Below are 11,109 nucleotides of genomic sequence, written 5' to 3'. Positions count from 1 at the left end.
CATGTTTTATTAGGGGTTCAGTAAAACAACTACACCTTTGACTTGCATGGAATTATTTGTAGTTTTACTACTATCTTCTCTAATTGTGAAATTAAAAAGGCATAAATAGGACTGTTCTTGACAGGACTAAGTTAAAAAACAATAAAGATTCCTTAGCAAGGGGCCAAATCTGATTTTTACTGTGCTTAGACCTGATAAAAGTAAGTAGCCTGCATAAGATTGCTGAAAATGCTGACACTGTGATCTTAATTCTACACTTTACCAGCACATGTGCTAAGTGGTAACAAAAGGGCCTTTGACTTTTCTCCCCTGCAGAAATGCAGAGCAACCCCAGCTCTCATTGCCTTCCATTGGAATTGCAGGGGCACAGCATTTCTGCAGATTAGACCATTCTGAACAGCCTGGGTTTGTGAAAATTGTCATAGCTCTGCAGGAGTCAGAGAGCTCCAGTTTATGATAAATGAAGATTTAACACTTGCCTACATGTGGATAAAACCCCATTTAATTTCATCCAGAGTTTTGTTCCTGTTAGAAAAGGGTTGAAGTGAGCATTCAGGAACACAAGATAAATACAGATTCAACATTTTTGGCTAGATGTGCACCATTCCATCTGTTTTAACAGAATTGTGCTCTCTTAGACTAAGACTGAATTTTGTCTTGGCATGCTGGGTCCTTACATAACCTGCCTTTGATTTACAATGCCTCACATGTAAAACTTTAATGCTAAAAGGGTTTCTAAATCAGTATCACAAAGTCTATGAGCTCTGTGCTTTGCTATTTTAGTGAGGAAACTAAAATTGAGATGTTGAAGGATTTTGTGTGCGTTAGTCCAGCTCTTCTGATTTGCTTCCCACTGCAACCAATCAAAAAGAAAAAAAAAAAAAATTAACAGGCACAGAAACAGAAAAGAAACCACCCATACTTCCACAGCAAATACTCTGTTGTTCCATAAATAAATAAAAATGCCCTGCTGGACCCAAAATGTGTATTTCTTCTTTGCATGGTATTTTTTCATGTTTTGACACAACTTCAGCACTCAGACACTTGCACACAGTTCTTTGTGCAGCTGTGGGAGTTGTGCATGTGTAGCTGAGGGCAGAGCTGTTTGCTAGTAAGAAGTCACTGGATTGTTAAAAAAAAAATTGAAAGCAGCTCTTTGAGGTTTTTGCTTTGAAGAATTTTTCAATTAAAAGTCAGTGATGAAGTCATACAGTTCACCTAGCATATAAATATATTTTTGTCACTTAGGACAACAAGCAAGGTCAATAAAGAATAGTTTCTCTGTGTCTCAGTGGAAAGAAGAATGCTATCCATGTGATTGCAAAGGGTCTGCCAAATGGGAAAAATCAGTCAAACAAAGAGCACAGGATTGCTTGCTGGAGTAAACAATTCTAAATGAACAAAAGCTCTACATAAAAGTAAAATGTCCCACCCCCTGGTGAAAGCTGTTTTCAAAGCTCTGTATTCTTTCAGAATGTTGTAATACAGATTAACCTAATGTTTTTCTTCTGCTGATACAACAGTCTGGTTCCTCATTCTACTTGTGTGATTTCAGCCATCTTATTCTGGTTTTGATACTTTGAAATTTTACAAACTGCCTTTCAACTTTAAAAAAAAAATCTTCTTTTATATTTCCTACACTTCAGAAGATGTGTCTGTACTATACACCTTTTACATCAAGCAAGTTTGTTGGGAGATTTACATCTAAAAGCTATGCTAGAGGTAAAGAAAGCCAAATAAGCCCCCAAAAATCCCCATTTGAACATACAGTTTCAGGAGAGCTTAGTTACCCTTCCAAGGCATGCAACTGAAAACCAGCAGACAAAATCCTCTGGGTACATAGCAGGAATGCTGGGCTGCAGCAGGCCCATGTGCTAATTTAAGGTGCTCAGTGTGCTCCCAACCTGGAGAATGTCAGCTCATAGAAAGCATCCAGGAAAAGTGCTGCATGAGAAGGGACACAGCAATCCCTTAGAAACCCAAAATGAGACTGCAGCAGCAGGAGAAGCCCTGTTTTACAATGGTCAAGGCAATACCCAGTGCCTCAATGGCACAAGACCTTTCTGGATTTTAGGGTTCTGTTTGTAAAGTTAAGGAGAAAAGTTGAGAGTGGATTTAATATCCCATATGACTATGAATGTCCTGTATACCAAATAATTTCTATTGCATTGAATTTTAGCTAATATTCCTTGATGTGATGAGGCTGAAATTTGCAAATATTTAATAAAAATTGCAACGTTCAGAAACCTCAGGGCTCACACACTTTCACATTAAAATGAGCAGGTGTTCCAGGGATCTGCTAGCAGTGCTTTTAGTCAATAGTGTCCTTGTCTTATCATAACCTGTGTTACTTAAGCATAACAATTTCCAATCACATCACACCAAGCAGGAAGCACAGGCTGTCAGCATAAGTCTGGATTTCAGGCAGTTATTTAAATAGTTTTTGACACAGGCTTGCTTCCTATGCAGATAGAAAAGTAAGATGTCCTCAGGATTCAGATAAGCTGGGAAGTTGGAGAAAGAAGCTGCCTGGCAATGTTTTTTCACTAGAAATTTCCATTGGAGAAGTGTATTTTTCAGGATGTGACACCTCAAACTGAACTAGCTCACTTAAAATATTTTGAAATGCCTAAGGAAGATGTTTAGAACAACTTACACCACCTGATAATCTTTCAGACAACACAATGAACAGAGTAAATGTCAACATCAACAACCTGGCTTACAACTGCACCATTCCTCATGCTGAATTTTAGCCATTTCAGTCCTAGAAGTCCTATCATTCTTTCAACAGAGTGAGAAACCCATTTCAGTTTCCAGAGCACTTTAAGAAGTGTGAAAATCTGAGCCTGAGCAGCCCTGTTCCCATTCCATCCCTGCAGTCACCGTGTGCAGTTCTGCAGGCCAGCTCCCCCCTCTGTGGCAATCCCAGCTCTGGTTCTGCTGCAGTGGAAACCATTCCCTGTGCTCTGTGAGAGTTCCTGCACGCTGGGGAAAGGCACAGGGACAGAAGTGGCCAGAACAAAGTGCCCCAGGATGCCACTTACACAGCAGGGCTTGCAACTGTGCACTGCTGCCAGTCTCAGGGCAATGCCAAGAAAGCTGTTCTCACAGAAAGCTGGATGCAGGAAAATTACAAACACTTCAAATCCCAAGATGTTTGTGTGACTGAATGAATGAAATTTATCTACAGAGAATGCCTAATTTAAGGAGGCACAGTATTAGAATTAAATAACACAATCATGCTCAGTGGCAGCATGATCAGTATTTTGAATGCTTTTAGAACATCAGCTCCTGTTTGCAGTCCTGAGACATAGAGGAACTGAGGCCCTTAGGTGCTGTAACAGTGTAAGTTAAGAAACAATGAAATCTCACATCTCAATTCTTCTAGTACTGGTATGCCTACCTGAATAGGTCATATGGTTTCTCCTACCAGAACAGTTGAATTTTTTAGCACTATGTTTCAGTCTCTTGACTGTATTTTTCAGACTTTTTCCTCCTTACTCTTATGTTTTCAGAGTGAGAATACCTGATTAAAGTATGCTTTAGTTACATGCACATTCTAAATCATAGGGCACTACAGCCACCACTGCAATAATAAGCACCAGTGGGTGATAAATTTCTTAGGAGGTGAGCTGGGGGTGTTCTTGAGGAGCACAACTGTTATCTGCTATTTCAGACCTGCTACTCCCACTACAAGAAAGTCATCTACTACTTGGTCTGCCATGTTCCTTGGGAATGCAGCTCACTTGTCTGTGCTGCAATGCTGAGGCACAGATGATGGCTAAAGGAAGCACTGGAATGTATCTGGGAAGGGAAAATTCAAAAATCTGCAAAACTTGGAGCTTTTGTCCTATTTATTTAAGCAATAATTTCAAACATCCTTATCATCTAAGTTGGATGGCAGACATCATTTTCCCTCATCTTAAGGTACAGGACTGATGTTTTGGTTTGACCCTTGTGAATAAACTATGAGCTACTTTTGTGCACTACTGGATAACACAACTGGCTTGTGGCAGTAGCTTAGGAAAGGTTTATGCTCCCACACTCTTTATAGAGTGCACTTCTTCTTCATAGAACTCTAAGAACTACATTCAGTAATTTAAACAGTTGAAAACAGTAATGAAAAATACTACAGAGTCAGACTATAAGAAGATGAAAATCCATTAAAGAAAATCTATTGGAATAACCTATTAGCAGGGGCTTAGAGTAAAATATATATATAGAAAGGAGTTTCACCCTAGCCTCCCAATGAAATGCCAAAGAAGCCTGAACATGAAATTGGAGCCACCAGCAATCTTGCTGAAATAAGACCTGACTTTTAAAGTTTTTTTATAAAGTGTTTATAATTTTAGCCTCTTACTATTGGAAGTCTGCCTGTATACAATTATTAGTGAAACCTTTCACTCCAGGAAATGTTCAGTCACTAGTGATAGGGAAATGATCTACTGAATACAGATATATTCACCAAACAAATGTTAAAATGGAAATTATTCCTACCCACAGACACTCCTGTAAGTCATGAATCTGAAATGGAACTGTCAGAGGATCACTCAGCAGAAGAGGCTTCTGCAAAATGGATTTTTAAAAGTGACAGGACAAACCTAATTCTCCAAATGAGGAGCAGAGTTTGTCAAATGACAAACTTGCTTTCATGAATGTAAAGGACAAAAAGTGTCAGGGTACTTTTGAATTCACTTAGGATCAGATTAGCAAAGCAAGGGCTGAAATACAGGAGACTTCCAGACACCAACATTGAGTGATGCACATGGGAAGTAAGGGCTGGAAGATCTCTAGCAGAATTTGTTTGTGCAATGCACCATTGCTTTCTTCATATTTTGACAGGAAGGCTCAGAATTCATTAGAATATATTTGAATGGCATTTTTACAATTCAAGGTGTGCAAAAAGAAGAGAATTATGGGGAGATACAAGTATTGGAGTAGATGAACAACAGCCATGAACCCCTGAGTTAGGAGAGGAAAACTACAGACAACTGGATGTATTGGAGACTATTATTTAAAAGTATCCAAGTGCCCTCCAAATCATTCAGTGACCTGAGGTTTATGAAGAGACAGCCACAGAAACACAACAGTTGATGGAACACAGCCCTGGACTGAGAAGAAAATCCAGAATGAAGGCAACTAGTGCATTTCCAGAGCATCTGATTAATGCAGGTTTTTTTCAATGTGAATACTCAGCTAGAAAAAGAGGATGATGAAAACAGAAAGAACTGACCAGAAATAGCAATGATCCCAGAGTGGCAGGTCCTCAGCTAAAAGCATTTGGGGATTTACAGGCAGAAACCACCACGGGCAGAAACCCAGAACTCCAGATTTGCTGGGCAGCTTCATGAAAACTGCATTTATCCCATGAGCCCCTCTTATTTCTGACATGATTCCAACCTGCAAAATATGATAGATTCTGTGAAGTTACCAAATTTAACCCTTGTGCAGACTAAACCAAAGCATCAGGTAAGAAGGCAGACTGATGCCACAGGGAGGGCTCCAAGGGAGCCAGGGCAAGCAGCTCCTGGGTTCTGCCATCTGCCAGACACTTCTTTGTACTCCCTGAGTCCCATTTCAGCACTCCACTAACAGCTCGTGGTCTTTCTCTTCCTGCACCACTTCTCCCCTTCTTTTTTTTAACCAAGAGTCTCAAATCTTTATTTTTCAGCTAGTGACAGCTTTTTCTCCAGGCTTCTGGAGAAAAACTCCACATCCCATAGTTATAAATAGAGATTTGGGGTTTGCTTATCTAAATGGCTTACAAAAAACACCAGCAGCATTTTCAATAAAAATGCTCCAATGTTTTTCACTTTTAAGGTTAACAGCAGAAGAAGGAAGAAGATTGCAGAACCCATGAAGATTTTCTCCTCTCTTAAAAAAAAAAAAAAAAAAACCAAAAATATGTTTGTATAATCACAGAAAAATCACCAAATTGCAGTTTTCCTTTTTTCCATTACAAATGATTATTATCAACTGCAGAGTGATGAGTGAAAATACAGCTTTGGTACTGGAGGATGAGTTCAGACTTGTGCTCACAGGCCCACTGCTGTGCCTGTGCAAGCACAGCCCAGAAGACCACGTGCTGCAGTTTATCTAAATGATCATCTTTCCTTTTTATTTTTTCAAACATTCCCAACGTAGTTTCAGAAATTAAATGTTACTGTAATCTTTATAAATTTTCAAAGATGTCTGAGTCCAGGGTGTGGACCAATAAATTGGATTCTGTATCATGAGTCTTATGACTTTTATCACTACATTCTCAGCTGTTAGTGCCAAGATTAAACTTTCAGAAACATCTCAAGCATTTTGAATTAAGCTTGATGAAAACCACCAGCACATACTCTGCCTTTGGTACTGCTTTGTTCTTTGATTTTCTTTTTTTTTTTCTCTTTAAAAAAAAAAGAAGATTTAAGGTCTTCTTCTATGTAAGTCAAATTTTATACATGTGTTTTTAAATCAAAAGCAATCATATATATGCCCCCCTTTAAAACCATTTTGACTGTAGCACTTTTGCTTTCAGAAAGAAAAAACCAAATACCTGTAAATACAGTAATGTTTTTTAAAAAAAGGAGAGTGAAATTATTTTAAGTGCAGTGCGTCCTAGTGACAGCAAGCAGCCTTCCACTTTTAACCTGCTTATAAAACTTAGTTTGAAACCAAATTATTAGGAAAAACACATTCAACATATAAGAACCTAATATATATATGTGTGAATATAAAGCTGTTATATAATATAGCAGATTAAAAGTGTAAAACCATAGAATATGAGGAGGTCATCACTTACAAGAATTCCATTATGAGATTAATTAAAGAATTACAGCTGCAGTAAAAGGAAGGCAGATGAAATTATAAATAAATTATTTTGTTTAAAATCTTCCTCAATTATTCCAACCACCCTTGGTGAAAGTGGCAGGGGAAAAAAGAAACTCTCACATAAAAGTGATTAATTCCTTACATTTTACAAGGCTGAATTTTCCTAAATAAACCACAGAGATGCAGTCTTTATGAAATCCATTAACTATTCAGACTATGCCTTTTCTTAATCCAACATTATTACCTGCAGTAATTTTAAATATTATCTTAAGCCTAGTGTAAGATTTCCCATTTATAAATATCTCTTCTTTTCAGTATTTTCTTTGGGAAACAACTCAGTCCTACAAACATGCATGTGGCTGTAACTGCATTTATGGCCCCAAGAATAAGGAAGTTTATGGAATGAATTTAAAGAAATTTCACATTGTAGCCTTTTTTTTTTCCCCAGGTTCTGAATTTAACATTTTTCTCTTCTCCAATTCATTCTGCTTTGATGTGATATGATAGCATACAGACATCCTTCAAAAGAATGCAGACTGGATTTCTCCTGTTCAGTTTAACTCAGTTTAACTCAGCTTTTGAATCCTTCCTCATGGTTCAGGTGGAGGCCCCACAGCTGCAGCAGGAGTGAGTGACTGCAATTCTTTGCTGCTTGACACTGTGCATCTGTTCCTGCTCTAGCACCAGAAATATTCAGCCTGTTCTCCCTTGTATCTCATTCATATTTGCAAGGATTTTCCAGACCACCTCCATTTTGAGTTCTTCAGAGTATTGCTGATGCATCTTCCCCAGGGAAAAGATTATTGCCATGAAAGAAGTATTTTTTAAATCTCTCCAGATAGGTAAGTATTAACTCCTATTGCCAAAGGAAACCTACAGCTTGGAAACTGAATAGAATGTAAAAGAATATTCCCTCCTGTATCTGGAAATAACCCCCCTCACCTGCTGTGAAGATTACTTTCTGCCTTATTTTGATTTAAGTTCCTTTTCCACACACTGTGCCCTCTCTTACACAAGTGCCTTGCAAAGCCCAGGCTATGGCTGATTTGTAAGACCTGCCAGCTAATAGGGTCACAACTGGTATTGCCATAAACCCAGGAATACTTCTTCTTTTACTATTTTCCCTAAGAATACTGATTTTTAAAAGTAGAATTTCACAAATTTTATGCAGGTAAGAACAAGAAAAAAAATCCCTTAGGACACAACATAGCTGAAAGTAGTGTTTGTGTAACAGCAGCAATGCTCTTTCCAACAGCAGAGAAGAAACCACTGTAACAGAGTGTCAGCACAGTTTGGTCACATAAGTGAGGAAGATTTTGGTGTTTTCATTATAAAGTTTAAATGTTTTTCAAATTCCTTCCATTGTAGGACAGGCACTTTCATTTCCAGTGCTGTCCCATCAGTACTAAATCTGCACAAAAGGGTGCTCAGAACCAAAATCTGTTATTCACTCACATTCTCTGGAGGTTGAGTTTTAATTAACTTAATTATTTTCTGTAGAAAGCAAACAATTTTTTAATTCTGTAAAAAATTATGGAACAAATTTAGCCCATCAGCTATTTTAGAGAAAATTCCTCCTCCCTTCAAGTCTAAAGCTGTGAGTCACTAAACTGAGTCTAAAGTGTTATACTTATCTCTACATTTTCAGTCTGAAATTGTTCAGAGTAAGGACTGTCATACCTTAAATACAGATCATTTTGTGGAATGTAATTTTACACAGCAGTGGAGCAGTATAGCAAATAAAATGTCAGCCAAGAATGCTCTAGCTTTATGATCCTGGCTACATGCTGAAAAAAACACACTTTTTTCTTTGCACTCAAATAGAAATTTTGCCAGAACATGCATTAAAAGAGGTCAACAGTCCTGCAAGGTGCTGTTAATGCATAAAGTAATTTTCATGCAGTTTTCACACTTTCTATCCTAGAGCAAAACTCTGCAAAACTAATAATAAAGAGTATAAAATATGGACTGAGGGAAGCCTAAAGAGCTCCACAGGAGCAAACAGGAAAGTCTCTCATGCTGTGAAGCAGGGAGTGAATCAGTGGCTGGCACGAGGCACCACCACAAACCAGTGTGGCCTCCAGGGCACAGCAGCTCCTGTGACACTGAGTGGCCATCACAGATGGGCACCTCTCCTGGCCTGGATCACTGCTCTGCATGCAGGGGCTGTGGCACTGCTGTCAGTGGCTCTGTCAGGCTGAGCCAGCAGAGCAGAGCATGGCAGCAGCCTTGGCCAAGGCAGCACAGGGCTGCCTCTTTAATGGGGAAGTGGCTGGATCACTCCATAAAAATGAGACTTTTGGTCTCAACTGGAGAAAGAAAAGACCCTCCAGAAGTGTTTCATTCTGGTGTAGTTCTAATGAAAACTCAGCTGTTTGTTTCAAAATTAATGGATATGTTTTAACACACTTCTGAAACACAAAAAATAAATTAAGAATTACTTTGGATTTGTTAATTATAATCAGTTTACATTTCTAATATCTTCTTACTATCTTTTTTAAAGTATCACATACAAACACATTTTCATAAAATTATGTTTTTACCTAGAACAGACCCTTGCAATAAGGTTTCATTGTGCTGAAAATCCCAACAAAGCAGACTCTGCCTGTTAGCTCACATTCACTGAGTCTTTGGCTGATATTTCCATGGAAGGTATGCTGATCTTTCTAGTAGTGTCAATAGAATCACATTACTGCTGGAGTCATCATTTTCTAAAAGCTATTTGGCAGCTCACCATTCATCCCCTACAGTTAGGCTCAACACTGTTTACAGCATTTAATAAACAGAGTTAGTTTTATACAAATTAAAGAGATCCTTCATTATTTTTCCTAATGTGGTTAATTTCATAATAAAATTCTGTATCTACTTTAAAATACTACTTTTTCTTTTTTGACCATGAATCTTAATGCTTTATTTGTGATATCTGAGGTTTTAGTAACAATAAATGCTTTGTCTGCTTGATACAAAGAGTTCAGTGGTTTAATTAAAGGGGATTAATTGAATTAACCAAATTAATTAATTCAGTTAAACCAAATGCTTAGAAAGACAAGGTTATAAAGTAGTTGTGTTCTGCTAGTCATTACTGTGTGAGTGTTCACAATCCACTTCAGCACAAAGTCAGCAGGGTTGGATGGAATCACTGGTGAAAGCAGTTAAACTAACCTTGCTGACTGTACAGTGAAATAGGCTTTAATGACACTAATGAACAGCAGGACAATGAGAGCAGAAAAAAGAGCAGCTGGAGCACTAACAAAATGAATTATGGCATCACAGCTGAGATTGATAATGAAAACCCCTGGACAGTCACCTCTCCAACTAGTACAGCTGTTCCCAAATAGCCATCTGTCTGGGCCCCAAGGCTATTTGATGTGGGGATACTCCTAAATTAACTTAGCAGAGCTCAGTTAAGAAATTACAGAAACAGTGTGATAATATTGAAAGCTGATGTGATAGTAGCAATACAAACTTATACTGGTTGAAGAAAGAAAAAATGAAAAGGGGTAATTTTGCAACTTTCTTTGATATGATGAAACAGCTGTGTGTCCTAGAGTCCTAAAATAAATGATTTGATGACAGGAAAGCTCTGTGAGAGTGATTAAAAGGAAATTTGTTTTTCCTTTTGAAACAATAGGCAAAGGAAGTCTTATCACTACATAAGTCTCCAAAACAACTTATGTATAGTTTATAGGAAGATTAAATTTCATCAGACACAGGAGTTTTTTAATCAATTCAACTGTCAAATGACACAGTCCACCCTTAGCCCCTATTTTTCTTCATTGCAGCATTCTGAGACCTTGTCCTCTGAAAATCAACTTGTAATTTTCCCCTTTAAGATTTCAGATGCATGAAGACTGCAAACTATGACTGTGTAATCATCTAATATAACATTCATCCTTTTCCACACCGGTGTGTTGTGAATATAAAGGTTTGTTTCTTAGATGTGGGAAACATGCATAGCTAACTTTCGCTGGTATCATGGACAATGGAATGTGTAAAAAATATTTTTATCATTTCATCAAGGCACGTTAACAAATTGAAAACAGAGTCCAAGCCACAAACATTAAAATGCAATCACTTAAAAGGCATTAGCAAGCCTGCAAGATCAACCTCTATCAATATCTCCAGTAATGCAATTTTCCAACAATTAACACTGAAAGAATTAACCATGTATTACAAAGAGAAAAATTCATCTTTTATGTTTTAAATTTATAATGAGAATAATTTTATGATAGGAAATTTGAATTCACTGTTTCAGATACTTAAAGTCAGATATATCTGTGTTTTCTTTTAAAA

The sequence above is a fragment of the Haemorhous mexicanus genome, chromosome 17 (genome assembly GCF_027477595.1).
Source record: "Haemorhous mexicanus isolate bHaeMex1 chromosome 17, bHaeMex1.pri, whole genome shotgun sequence".
NCBI classification, from domain to species: domain Eukaryota; kingdom Metazoa; phylum Chordata; class Aves; order Passeriformes; family Fringillidae; genus Haemorhous; species Haemorhous mexicanus.
This window is presented reverse-complemented; position numbering follows the sequence as displayed.